Here is a 15136-nt window from a genome sequence, read left to right as displayed (position 1 = left end):
ATAATTATGAGAAATATTTTCTAACATAGTATATTACATTGGATATATGCAGATAAAGTCTTTATTTAAATTTTTAAGAGCTGCCTTTACCTAATGAGGCAACAATATATTATTGTTTTGAATACCATTATTTTCTAAAATGACTGTACATCTTAAAGAAATTAAGAATGTGGGCTTGACGCCTGTGGCTCAAGCGGCTAAGGCGCCAGCCACATATACCTGAGCTGGCGGGTTTGAATCCAGCCCGGGCCCACCAAACAACAATGGCTGCAACCAAAAAATAGCCGGGCATTGTGGCCGGTGCCTTGTAGTCCCAGCTACTTGGGAGGCGGAGGCAGGAGAATCACTTGAGCCCAGGAGTTGGAGGTTGCTGTGAGCTGTGATGCCACAGCACTCTACCCAGGGCGACAGCTTGAGGCTCTGTCTCAAAAAAACAAAAGAAATTAAGAATGTGAAGAAAAATTCCCATATGGGTAAAGGTTTGCAATCATTGATATGAAAACATATTCAGTGGGGGACAAAACAGGTTATAAAATGATAGATTTCAATCCCATATTTGTGAAACAAGTAAGTAACATAAATACTGCATGAATCTGAAATTTCAGATAATGTATGCCAAATGTAAATAATGGTGCTTTTGGCCAAGCGCATTGGCTCATGTTTATAATCCTAGCACTCCAGGACGCCTAGGTGGGTGGATCATTTGAGCTCTGGAGGTCACCCAGGCTTAATTAATAGGAACTCACTACTTTTAAAGTATATAACAAGATAATTCTGATAGTAGAATTCCACTTAGGAAAAGAATAGGGGATACCTGGGGCACACTGGGTATAGTGAGACCCCAAAAGTATGGGTCTCTACCCATGGTGAGGCACTCCATATTAGACAAGTAGAACAATGCGCATCCTTTCTGAAAGAGTGGGAGAGAGGTTTGCAGAGAAAGATGGGGAGAAGCTGTGACGTCTGCCAATGCTATTTCCTACACCGTTAACAGCTCCTTGTCTCCTACGCTTTGCTTTCTCCCACTCTAATTCTTTTTGGTGAAAATCAAAGTTGGAGGATGAGTTTGTTTGTGCGTGTGTGTGTGTTTGTTTGTTTGAGACAGAGTCTTACTCTGGGCCCTGGGTAGAGTGCTGTGGCGTCATAGTTCACGGCAACTTCACACTCCTGGGCTCTAGTGATCCTCCTGGCACAGGCTCCCAAGTAGCTGGGCTTACAGGTACCCGCCCAGCTAGTTTTTCTATTTTTAGTAGAAACAGGGTCTCAGTTCTTACTCAGGCTAGTTTTGAATTCCTGAGCTCAAGGGATTCTTCCACCTTGGCCTCCCAGTGTGTAAAAAAAAAAAAATTATGTATTTAATGACGTCTGGATTTCACAACATTGTTAGAATGATGGTTTTAAAGAAATTCTTCTTCCTCGTAATCCTTTTATGGTTCATTTGTTATTTCTTTCTTTCACCTATTTGGAATATTCCTAGAGAATGATGTCAGGTATAGGTAATATTTTACGATATTAACTTGCTTTTGTATCCAGGTGTGTGTATTTTTTAAAATTTTTCCTTCTTTATTATTTATTTAATTTATTGTTTTTGAGATAGAGTCCCACTCTGTTGCCTTGGGTAGAGCACTCTGGCGTCATAGCTCACAGCACCTTGGACTTGAGCAATCCCCTTGCCTCAGCCTCCCGAGAAGCTGGAACTACAGGCACCTACCACAACATCCAGCTAGTTTTTCTATTTTTAGTAGAGACGGGGTCTCTCTCTTGCTCAGGCTGGTCTTGAAATCCTGAGCTCAAGCAATCCGCCGGCCTCAGCCTCCTAAGGTGCTGGGATTACAGGCTTGAGCCACGGCGCCCGACTGAGGATGAGTTTTATATCTGGATTGATGAGCTGCAAAATGGACATGACTCAGTTGAAAGCAGATGCCTGGAATCAGCATTAACCACAAGAAAAGAACCCGCCAGACTCTTGGGGCCAGCTCTGGACTTTCTCCTAGTGAGTCGATCTTACTAGGATGTCAACAGGCAGAGGCTCGCAGTGACATCCGGGTGAACCGAGGCACATCTTCCCCTGCCTTGTTTCACAGCTCTACCTCTTCCTGACCTATCACTCAAAGTCTGTTTCAGTATCTCCGGTTCCTTTGGTCCTACAACAGCCAGGTTAATCCCTGTTCCAAGTAAAAGATAACAGAAGGAAAAGACCCTTGATACATTAAACCAAAGTGATCTTCATTCCCCTTAAGTGGTGGTGTCCTCTAACCCCTTACTCGTGGAATCAATGGGTTTTGCTACTTCAGGGCAGGCTGAAGGCCTAACTAGAACAAAGTCATTATGCAGCTGAGAGTGTCAAACTCAGTTTCTTAAGTTCACAGCAAGATCCTCCCAAACTTTTTTAAGAGAAAGAAAAGGTGTTGCTTACATGCAAAAAGTTTTGTTTTTCAACATTTTGTAGAGACAGAGTCTCACTTTATGGCCCTCGGTAGAGTGCCATGGCATCACACATCTCACAGCAACCTCCAACTCCTGGGCTTAGGCGATTCTCCTGCCTCAGCCTCCCGAGTAGCTGGGACTACAGGCGCCCGCCACAACGCCCGGCTATTTTTTTTGGTTGCAGTTCAGCCGGGACAGGGTTTGAACCCGCCACCCTTGGTATATGGGGCCGGTGCCTTACCGACTGAGCCACAGGCGCCGCCCTGTTTTTCAACATTTTAAGAGCAAAGCTCGAGGGTCTGAGCACAGAGCTGGGGTAGGTGGCTGTGGTCTTCATGTGGCATGGGCGTACCCCTGAAAGCACACAAAGACTTTCTGAGGGTTACTTGGTCATTGCTGATTTTAAGGAGAAAATTTTCGAGATTGTCAACTTCTATGTGTATTCTTGCCCAAAATTAATCTGCCTTTAGACTTGGCTGAGATTGGCTGGCTCTCCTTTCTTACCCCATCTGTCCTTTCCAATTGTTCCTTTTCCTAGTTTACAAAAGAAAATCCTACTTTTTGCCACCCAGAATCCTATTATAAAATAGTTGCATGGCCGCAGGGTATAAAAACCTCGAGGCCACCCAGGTGTAGAGGTAGGTGCTGGAGGAAGACTCTTGGAGAACAGCTCCAGGGGAGCTCACAGAAAGCTGGTCCTTATTTCATCCTGCTGCAGAGTCACACACAGCCCTGGGCCTCAGCTCCTTTTGTGTGTTTCTATGAATTAGAATTCAGAATGATACGATTGCCACAAAGACACATATGGAAACGTTAACTTAAATTATAAAAATGAAATCAAGACTCATCCTGACAGAAAGTATGACTGTCTTGGCTGGCTGTACAACAAAAACTGACTTTGCCAGTCAGGTTCTGTGCAGGCACTTTCCATACGTTGAATGAGCAAAATCGAAATGTTCTGAGATTTTTTAACAAAAAAATATATGTAGAGGATGTCTACGATGTGAAATACACCAGAGATGACATCTTTTGCAACTCCTAAACTTGAGACAAAACATTTTTGAGGAAACCAACCTCAAAAACGTGCAAGTTTTGCACGATTCTTTAAGCAGATATGAGAGCGAAAAGGGCGCTAAAACCCACAGTGTAGAGGGGCAGGCTAGGATGAGAGGGACTTTTGGTGAGATAGAAGGGAAGAGGTGAGGGGCAGGAGGGCAGAGTGAGCAGGGAGCCCCCACTCACCCCGACCCTGAGGCAAACTTAGGGGTCAAAGAGCCAGCGGGGAGTAGGGAGTTCTAGGAAAAAACAGACACATTTAGGAGAATCCAGAGCATGGGCACTTGTTTCTAGCCCTCCAGGAAATGGTAGCTTGGGGTCCCTGAGGGTCACTGGAGCAGCTCTTTCCATGACTACTTTAAGGAAGGCTCTTTTCCTAGCTGGTCTTTCTTAAATCGTAGCTTCAGAGTCAACTCCACCAGAGTCAGAGTGTGGGGGCGTCCCATGTCACCCAACTGGAGAGTGGCAGAAGTGAACTAGAACCCAAGTCTCTTCCCTGGGCTCCTGTGGGCCCCCTGTTTCCTGCTGCATGCGGTCCACAGATAAGGTCTCCAGCAAGGCCGGCGGAGCCCCCAACACTGTGCGAAAGCATTCTGACTTCAAACAGTAGGTTCTAAGGTTTTTGAGCAGAATAGCTCCGTGACAAAAGTGATTTGAAAGAAAGATCAATAAAATGACTATTTGTAAAGTGGATGGGCAAGGGAAAGACTAGAAAGTACATTAATTCCTGCTTATTTACCGTTAGCATATTTATGGTCCAGAATTTTGTATTCCGTTGTTGTAAAAACATCCCTTGTGTTTTTACAAGTCCTAATAAAATGATCTCTGAAAGCACTACGGAGGCCAAAGATAGACAGGTGTTAAGTAAAACACAACATTAGGAAGTCCGTGACCAAATTTTATAACACATGAAATTTTCATATACATATGTTGACTTAAACTCTAAAAACTATTTTCAGAGAGTACAGTATATAGGAATTTCCAGAAATATATTTTCTACTAACATAGGAAGCTCCTGGGAGAGTCAGGACCTGAAAAAATGTTTTGTGGTATCACCCTGTTAAGCCTCCACCCCCAGCTAGACCAACACACAAACTTGCATTTAAATGAGTAGGATAGTGTGGCAAAGCCTTCTAGTTGCCCAGCAGTATTCACTCTCACCTTGTTTTAGTAACACATTTATTTATTTATTTATTTTATTTATTTATTTATTTTTTGAGACAGAGTCTCACCCGGTCACCCTTGGTAGAATGCTGTGGCATTACAGCTCACAGCAACCTCAAACTCTTGGGCCCAAGTGATTCTCTTGCCTCAGCCTCCCGAGTAGCTGGGCACCCACCACAATGCTGGGCTATTTTTTGAGTTGAGGTCTCACTCTGGCTCAGGCTGGTCTCAAACCCGTGAGCTCAGGCAATCTATTCGCTTTGGCCTCCCAAGTGCTAGGATTACAGGTGTGAGCCACCATGCCTGGCCTTAGTAACACATTTTGTGAACCTTAGCTGGACACATTACCCAGTTAAGACTGTATCTTCCAGTCTCCCTTAGAGGGGGGTATAGTGGACATGATGTGAGTCCGCCCTGGCTGTGTCCTTAACAGGAAAGGTATGTGCTTCCCTGGTCCTCCCCTTCTCACTGGTTGGTGTGCCGATAGATGCTGGGAGCAACCACCTCATAGTCACAGGTGGAAGCTTCCATATCAGTCTTAGAGCAATTGCCACTGGAAACTTCCATAACAGTTTACACTTCTTTCTTGCAGAAGCCACTGAATTTTAGCGTCTGTAGATAGTATAGCAGTCGCTATAACTTTACTACTACAATAACGTGTTCATCTTTTTACCTTTCCTTTATCTTGGTCCTCTGCTCAAATAAATAATGGACAGATGGACGGGTGCCTAGGCATCAGTGATAAGGAAGAGGGAAAATCTTGGTCCATATTAGATACATGTTGCCCACTCTTTCCCTGGGATGCCACAAGATCACAATGGCAGCAGCAAAGCCAGATTATTTTTTTGCTATTTGGTTTTATTCTTCCTTTTTATTTGCCAATAATTAGAGGAGCAATAGTACCATGAGATCAGACATGTTGATGATCCAAGGGCCACTTTACGTTTTTGCCTTTTATGTTGACCAGGGTCAGTGACCAGAGATCTATCGAGTCGTGTGCTGATAAATGTTTAACAACCGTCCCTCTGGGGAAAAACCACCCATGATTGTAGTGTTTGCCAATTTCTGTGGTGTACACATTGCTGCCATGGCTGATTTCAGACTAGCAGTATCATGTACGAACATAATGTAGGAGAGAGATGTACACAGTCACCTCACACAGCTCCGGAACACCAGGGCGATCGATCTATCTCAGTGTGCGACTGGTTTCTGATTTTTTTTTCTTGGTTACACTCCAGAGGAAGATGCTAAATTTACAGTGATGTGCAGCAAGAACAGTAAAGACGATGTTTGAGGTGGCTCTGATAAGCTCTGGGATTTGTCACCCTGGGTAGAATGCCATGGTACCATATTAGCTCACAGCAACCTCAAACTCTTGCTCAAGAGATTCCCTTGCCCTGCCTTCCTGAGTAGCAGGGGCCCACCACAATGCCCAGCTAGTTTTTCTCTTTTTAGTAGAGACAGGGTCTTACTCTTGCTCAGGCTGGTCTCAAACTCCTAAACTCAGGTGATCTACCCTTCTTGGCCTCCCAGAGTGCTAGGATTATAGGTGCGAGCCACCGCCCAGCCTGAGCCACCACCCCTGGCCACTCAGATGATCTTTGAACTGCAGCTGCTTGTCTTCTCTGATCTATGATGCTTCTGCAATAACATTTCATGCTTTTGGCTCAAGGAGGTGGTCGGAAAACTTGTCTGCATATTAGAAATACCTGGCTTCCAGTACCAGAGATTTTGATTTAATTGTTCTAGGCTTGGGAATATTGAAAGCAGATGACTTAATGTGTAGCCAAGGTTAAGGACCTCTGGCTTCAACAAGTAACTAATATCTCTTATTTATGTAATAGATGGCTGGTGTTATGTTTGCTTTAAGCATAAAAGGGAAAAAATCTTCATGGCCTGGAGGAAAGGGAAGAAGTAATGGCCACAGCCAGGACAGTTCCCTTAGTGAAAGGTAAGGTTAAAGATCAGATGTCTGTACGCTGCGACGTCTATGGGTTCTGAAAAGAACTTTAAATACTACTTTTTCCAATCCCTAAAAAGCAATAGTGATTCTTCCTTTTTAATTAGGAGTTTCAGTGAGCATGGGAAATGCTGCAATTCTAGAAAATTGTTGTAGATAATTTGATTGTCTCTGCTGTATTTTGAATCTATATAAAACTGGTATTATTCATTGTGAAATCTAGTTCAGTTTCTTTCCATCTATACTAGATTGGCATTTATTCTTAGAAGCAGATGCTAAATTTACTTAAAAAAAAAAATCAACAGACTACTATGTCTTGTATTTTTCGACCATTAAGTCAACCTCTGAAGTAAATTGTGAGAATTTTACAGACTGATAAAATCGCTAGTTTACCAGTGAATTGTTTTCGTGCAGTAATATTGCAAACAATAATCTGTGTAAGTCCATATGTTAACACATAGGTGATATAACCAAGATGAGAAGACCCACTGAGCCCAGCATATGACGGGAAGAGGGAGGGAGGTGTAGGAGCGGGAAGCCTGAGTTGTAACCTGGGCAGTGTGCAAGGCAGGTGCAGTTTCCTGAATTACAGAAACAAGGGCATCTGATGAAGTGACTTTGGTCCCTCAATATTAAACTCTTGGCAAATGTCCTGAGACTGAAACCATTGGTGCTGTCAGTGAACCAAGTATCTCATGGGTTCTTTCCCCAGTGTGACAGATATTGACAGACTCTAAGTATATTTTTGTAGATTACTTTTTCTGAGTTTATATTCCTTCTAGATCAAAGGTTACAAGTCAGTTTCACCTCCAGGTAGTGGCCTCCCAAAGCAGTGTGTTGAGAAGGTTCTGAATCCAGGTCCAAGTTTGGTGGGAGGTAAGAATACTGTGTTTAATAAGTGGCAATTGTCTTGGGCCTAGAAGAGGGAAATAACAATACATGTGCCATGTCCCATTCCTGTCTCCAACCTTTTTTTCATTTAGACCAGTATTTCCTCTGTCTCTCATTAGGTACTTTTGAAGTGAAAGGAATTTTGTGATTCTGTATTCTGCCACTTTCCACCTGGAAAATTTAATCCATTGTCAAAGTGGTGATATTGGATCTGAATTCAACAACGACAACAAAGATATTTCACTATGGAGTCTCTGACAAGCAGCTTCAACTTAGGTTACACCTTTACAGCAATCAGACAACCCTCAGTGGATTCACTTAAACAATATAATAAAGAAAACTTGTTATTTAATATTGTTTCGGCTAAAATAAAAAAAAAAACAAACCTTTTTTATTCTTTGCTGTTAAGTGAGTCCCATTAGACTCAGCCTAAAAGATAGAAATCGTGACCTCTCTTTGCTTCCACCTTCTTAGGTCTGATGGCTGTGGGCTTTCTCTTGTGGCCACGTGACACCACAGCATGATCTGAAAAGTAATTAACTACTTTAGGAGTTAATCCAGCATATACTTTGAAGCAGAGCAATTCCAACCCTAATAGTTGCTTGACAGATTGATTCTTCCTTCTGGCTCTTGAAACTGTACATAGTAATTGCCCTGGAATTTAAAAATCATCTGGGGAATTCCTTGTTCCACATTTAGGGCACAAACAACTAATGACTTAGACACGTTGTACAGTGAGTGCATGTGCTTGTGGGGGATCGGGGAAGGACGGTGCCTTGACAATCACTGTAAAGGGAAGGAATGTGCACCTTCTTCTCGCTGTAAAGATGTGCACATCTCTTAACTGTTCAGATTATAAAACTGAGTTTCAAAACTAGTCAGTTGGTAAAGCATTGGAATGTGTGTGTGGAGGGAGGAATTTTCACAGGATAGGTTTAGTTGCTTTTGTACATGAAAACTCTGGTTACAGAATTGCCTACTTTCATGTTGACTTGGGTGGTGCCATTCTGTTTATAAAACAATGCTGTCACTATCATCTTTAGAGCAGCAACTTAGCTTGTGACTTAACTACTTATTTTCTTGATCAAAAGATTTTACCTTGGCTCGGCGCCTGTGGTGCAAGTGGCTAAGGCGCCAGCCTTATACACCTGAGCTGGCGGGTTCAAATCTAACCTGGGCCCGCCAAACAACAATGACAGCTGCAACCAAAAAATAGCCAGGCATTTTGGTGGGCACCTGTAGTCCCAGCTACTTGGGAGGCAGAGACAAGAGGATCGCTTGAGCTCAGGAGTTGGAGGTTGCTGTGAACTGTGATGCCACGACACTCTACCCAGGGTGAGAGCTTAAGGCTCTGTCTCAAATAAAGAAAAAAGGTTTTACCTTCACGCTGTCCTTATCAGCCTTCACTGTGTGCCTACTGTGTTAGCTGTGTTCTACACACCACCCTTCCTAGCCTTTCTAAATTCCCTGAGAATGAGGGGGTAGCTTAGGCTCTCTTCCATTCCCTGAGAGTGGCACTGTAGGAGGCTAATTCCATTTCTCCACCATCTTCTCCAACTTTACTGTCTTATGTGGCTTATGATAACACAAAGAACTCCTCACTAAACGGTCATCAATTGACTACCATAAGAGTTATGCTTAGTTGACATTAGTTATTTACACTGTCTCTCCCCAAAAACTGAGTATGATTCAGTTGCACTTTTCAGCTCTTGTCAGCTATCCATCCATCAATCTAAATCCCCGAATTGTTAAACAGACTTTAATATCTTAATTATTTGAAATAACTAAAGGTAATGTAAGAAATTAGTTGAGATGACTTCACTTACAAGAAGACACCATAACCAACATAACAAATTGGTTGTGGTTTAGTGGCAGGAGCCAACATATGAAACGTGAGGCATTATCTTAGATCATTTGTGTAGCTACAAGAAGTACGTGAGGCTGGGTAATTTATAAAGAAAACAGGTTTATTTGGCGCATGGTTCTGCAGTTTGCACAAGAAGCATGGTGCTGGCATCTGCTTCTGGTGAAGGGCTTAGACTGCTTCCACTCATGGCAGAAGGGAGGGGGAGCCAGCATGTGCAGAGGTCACACAGCAAGAGAGGAAGCAAGAGGGAGGGAGGTGCCAGGCTCTTTATAACAGCCAGCTTTTACAGGAACTAATAGAGCGAGAACTCACTCATCATCCTGGGAAGGGCTCTAAGCGATTTGTGAAGGATCCACACACATGATCTAAATACTTCCCTTAGGCTCCACCTCCAACACTGGGGTTCAAATTTCCCCCATGAGGGTTGGGGGGGCCCAAAAAAACATATCCAAGCTATAGCAGGCATTTTATTACTAAGTCTCATGGTGCTCTATAAGTTCAGAGGGGAATAGGAGACTCAAGGGTTGGTTAATGAGTTACAGCTTCAGGGAGTCAAAGCAGGTGGTAAGAGAGAACGAGGTTTGGAAAGGGAGGAGGGAGAAGGCAGGGGAACACCCATGGAGGTCAATAACGAGCCTGGTCAGTGAGGTGGTGAGCTGGTCTAGAGCAGGAGGTTGGAAAAGCATGGGAATTACGTAATTCAACAGGGAGAGGTCAAAGTTTAGAGAGCCTTCAAAGACACACAAAGAGGCATGAGATTAATAGAAAGTAAGGAGGATTTTGACCTAGAGAGTGGCATTACAAAAGTGGAGTCTTCAAACTATTTTTGCATAGATAGGAAGAAGAAAGACAAGGGACAGGCTCAGCACCTGTGGCTCAAGTGGCTAAGGCGCCAGCCACATACAACTGAGCTGGTGAGTTTGAATCCAGCCGGGCCCGCCAAAACAACAATGATGACTGCAACCAAAAAATAGCTGGGCGTTGTGGCAGGCGCCTGTAGTCCCAGCTACCTGGGAAGGCAGAGGTAGGAGAATCGCTTGAGCCCAGGAGTTCAAAGTTGCTGTGAGCTGTGATGCCACTGCACTCTACCCAGGGCAACAGCTTGAGGCTCTGTGTCCAAAAAAAAAAAAAAAAAAAAGATGAGGGACAAAGCACTGAACTGACTTAGCAGTAAGACAAAGGGGACATCTGGCTGTGGTGAAAGCTGTGGGGACAGAGGCTAGAGATGTCTCCAAAGAAAAGTAGACCAGTTCTGGTATCTGGATAGATGTGAGGATAAAGCTAGATTCAGTCTAAGGTAAACTTAGAGGTGGGTGAACAGAAGGAGGGGAGATCAATGACAGAACCGGGAAAGTTGTAAGAAGATGTGTTTTTAAGCATGTGGGATTTGAAATGACAGAGTGCAGTGTAAGGAGGTGGCACTGTAGGAGGCTAATTTGTGGAAGTAATGAGACCTTTTTTCCAACACCTTAGTCTAAGTTGTTTAACTTCACTAACCAGATAATAACACCTCTCGCTCATGTGGCTGTGGAGCTGATTACCTGTAGGAAGAAAGTGATGACGTTTTGTAAATTGCTCTGCAAATGCTGTCTCTGGCATTCTACTGTGCGTGCACCTCCTCCCCAGACGTACGTGATGCTGAGTACGTACTAAACCCATGACACTCTTGCTCATAAATTTCACTCCTGTATGTTTTGAGCTATATCACTTCTGGTGACAGGAAGACTGGTTGGGAGACTGTTGCGGTAAACAGATAAGAGACAATGATGATGGTCTGGCCTAGGTAGTGATGGCATAAGTACAGCTAAATAGACTTCTATGATTTTTAGAAGGAAGAAATGATAGAAATTATTGGTTTGTTGGCTATGGGAAATTTATAAGAGGGAGGGCATAGGACACTGTCCAGGCTTCTAGTGTGGGTGACTCATGGATCATGGGTTAAATCATTGAGAGAGAAAAGTCTGGAGAAGGAGCAAAATTGATCAGGGAGGAATATCAGGGGCTTTGGACATTGTGCTAGGCAGACTAAGGGTCCCCTAAAACTATTCACATCCTAATTCCCAGAACCTGTGAATATGTTACATGAAAAGGGAACCTTGAAGATGTGATTAAATTAAGAATGTCAAGATGGGGAGATTGTCCTGGTTTGTCTGGGCAGGTCCAACATGATCAAAAATGTCCTTGTAAATGAAAGAGGAAGACATGGGCAGGGCAAGGTGGCTCATACCTGTAAACTTGCACTCTAGGAGGTTGAGATGGGTGGATAGCTTGAGCTCATGGGTTCGAGACCAGCCTGAGAAAAAAGCGAGACCCCCATCTGTACTAAAAATAGAAAAAATGAGGCAAGAGGATTGCTTGAGCCCAAGAGTTGGAGGTTGCTGTGAGCTATGATGCCATGGCACTCTACCCAGAGCAACAGCTTGAGACTCTGTCTCAAAAAAAAAGGAAAAGAAAGAGGGAGGCACAAGAGTGAGAAGCAGAGTGATGTAATATGAGAAATTTGGCCCATTGCTGGCTTTGAAGATGGAAGGGGCCACAAGCCAAGGGATGCAGGCAGCCTTTACAAGCTGGCAAAGATAAGAAAACAGATTCTACCGTAGGCCTTCCAGAAGCAATGTGGCCCAGCTGACACCTTGATTTTAAACCAGTGAAACCTGTGTTAAACTCCTGACCTCCAGAACCTTCAATGTTTGTGTTGTTTTAAGCCAGTAAGTTTGTTGACACGTTTTAGTGAACCAATAAACAACTAATAAAGACACATTTGTGTTTGAGGTATGTGGGAGTTGTTTAAACAGAGATCTGGAAGAGTTTTATATAGTGATCTGGGGTAGAATTATAGATTTTGGAGTTAGTGACACATGCCACATGTATACTACATTTTAACATCTCTGAAATTAGGATATGTCTTAAAATTAATAAATCTTATAATCATTGTTTGCAGGAAACAGACACATAGCTGTGCATGTCCACGTGGCTGGACTGAACAGATGTGACCCCCTGGACATTTCAGTCAACAAAACACTAGAGGACTAGTTGAGAAGAGCATAGGAGCCCCAGCTCTTGTCTGAAGACGTTCTGCTGGCACATTTTGGATAAATTTTTTAAACATCAAAACTTTCAGAGTGGGTGTGAGAGACTTGGAAGAAAATCTTGCAGACCTTAGTAGAGAATTCTTTAAAGTAATACTGACTTATCAATATCTTTGATGGAATAAGAGGCAACATTGTGATGGGAAACTGAGAAAGATGAGTTGGAATCAAAAAGTAGTTCTGAAGAGTCGGATTTTGAAAAATCTTAAGGAATACATTAATGAATGTAGTATTTTGCTAATATTTCTTTTCACACATGTACAAAAGTCTAAATGAGCTTTATCAATAATTATGTAAGAAATACAGGGTGGCCTTAAAGTTCATGTGCAATTTAAAATTATGTGCAATTTAAAATTGCACACAAACTTTATGGCCAGCCTGTATTTTAAGTGAATAAAAGCATTATGTGGCGGGGTACAGCAGCTCAATCTGTAATTCTACTCTGGGAGGCTGAGATGAGTGGCTCACATGAGCTTAGGAATTCTAAACTAGCCTGAGCAAAAGTGAGACCCCATCTATACTAAAACTAAAAAAAACTAGCCAGGTGTTGTGGCAGGTGCCTATAGTGCCAGCTACTGGGGAAGCTGATGCAAAAGACTGCTCAAGCCCAAGAGCTTAAGGTTGCTGTGAGTTATGATGCCAGGGCACTCTACCCCGGCCAACAGAGTGAGACTCTGTCTCAAAAAAAAAAAAAAAGCATCATGTCATCCTAATTAACACCATATTTTACTTCTGTCATTTGTAAAAGAATGATGAATTTCATGAATGAATAGTGTCTTAAACTTGATGGTCTTTGTAGCCATGACATGGACGAGATGATTCAGAGAACACAGAGTAAAAAGAACAGAAGATCCAGGGGAAAATATTTGGAAACATTACCAAGTAATTTGTAATGTATATTAGAAATGTATATAAAAGCATTTGTATTTCTTTATCTTATTTGTGATGATTCATCCCAAGGAAGTCAACCAAAGGGAAAAAAAAAGTTAATTACATTAGGTAATGGGGGGTTTCTTGCAAAGGGAAATGAGCATGGACAGCCATCTGAGAAGCTATACTATGACCCTGGGCCCCAGCCTGTATCCCTGCCAAGGACGCCATGCCTCATGTCAAGCTAGAAAACTGTTCATCATTATTCAGGATATAGTAATAGCCCTGGTGAGCCAATGATGTCCTGGTCATCTTTTTCCTTCTACAAACATTATAAAGAGCACCCTGTTTTCTCTGTGTAATTTCACATGTGTATTTACTAAAAGAGAGGAGGTAATTGGGTCAGTTTGCTGCCATCCAATATGGTGCCCTGCTATGGACAGAGTTTCTTGCAGAATCATTCCATGGCCTCTCTAGTGGACATGGCTACCTTTTGGGCACAGATTCCCTGCTCATTAGTAGCTCTAAGGGTGGCAGAGTCACATGGCATAGAGAGTAACAACATGTGGCTACCTTCCTCAGAGCCAGGCTATGTTATGGCAGGCACTCAGATTTTCATGGAGTACCCAGAACTACACAATTTGAGGGGAGGGAAAGGCGTGTACCAAAAGAGAAAGAGAAGTATCTGAAAAATGGTGAAATGGCTATTCCATTATTTGAGTACTTTCACTCAGTAGAATTCTATACACAATTTTATAGATGACAATTTTCATTAACAAGTAGCAACATGGAAAAAAGAGAATACAATGTTGAACATAACTACCCCTAAAGCTTCATAAAAATATACATTTATATGGAAAATTGTAATTGTGAAGGGAAAGGGGTTGTGAGTGACAATTTTTCTCTATAGTTTGGATTTTGTGAGGCATTTTTATGATGTCTTATAATCATAAAAGAAGTAGGAGAAAAAGTGATTTTCTTTTATTAAGTCATTTGTACATAGATCATAAATACATTTATGGCATTATGGGATTCGATGTGTTGATTATTTGTACAATTGGAGAGCTTACATACTACTAATCAACATAACTTTCACCTCATTTACCCAGTTACATCATTAAGATATTTGTGTTCTGGGCGGCACCTGTGGCTCAGTCGGTAAGGCGCCGGCCCCATATACCGAGGGTGGCGGGTTCAAACCCGGCTCCGGCTGAACTGCAACCAAAAAAAAATAGCCGGGCGTTGTGGCGGGTGCCTGTAGTCCCAGCTACTCGGGAGGCTGAGGCAAGAGAATCGCTTAAGCCCAGGAGTTGGAGGTTGCTGTGAACTGTGTGATGCCATGGCACTCTACTGAGGGCCATAAAATGAGACTCTGTCTCAAAAAAAAATAAAATAAAATAAAGACATTTGTGTTCTACACCTGATAGATCCAACTTGTACTTGCAATGTGCTCCATAGGTGTGGTCCCCCTACCATCCCTCCCTCTATCAACTCACCCCCTTCCCCTCCCTCTCCCTCCCCTAGAAAAAGTGATTTCAACTAGGTTATGAAATAAAGCCATCGTCCAATCATAAACAATTTAGAATTATAAATTACAAAAATATGAAATAATTAGTAGAAACTAAGGACAAGCGACCACTAAAGAGGTCTGACCTAAGTAAAAGGCCCCTTAAGATGGATACAAAAAGAGCAAAAGCAGAATAATCCATTTGCCCTTATGGTTCTTTTATTAGAAGTAAATTTGTTTCCAGTACAATGGTTTTTGTAGAAACCAAAATGGATTTTTGTGTAACTTCTACTTAATAACATGTT

Source organism: Nycticebus coucang, chromosome 6 (genome assembly GCF_027406575.1).
Source record: "Nycticebus coucang isolate mNycCou1 chromosome 6, mNycCou1.pri, whole genome shotgun sequence".
In the NCBI taxonomy this organism is placed as follows: domain Eukaryota; kingdom Metazoa; phylum Chordata; class Mammalia; order Primates; family Lorisidae; genus Nycticebus; species Nycticebus coucang.
Note: the sequence above shows the minus strand (reverse complement) of the source record.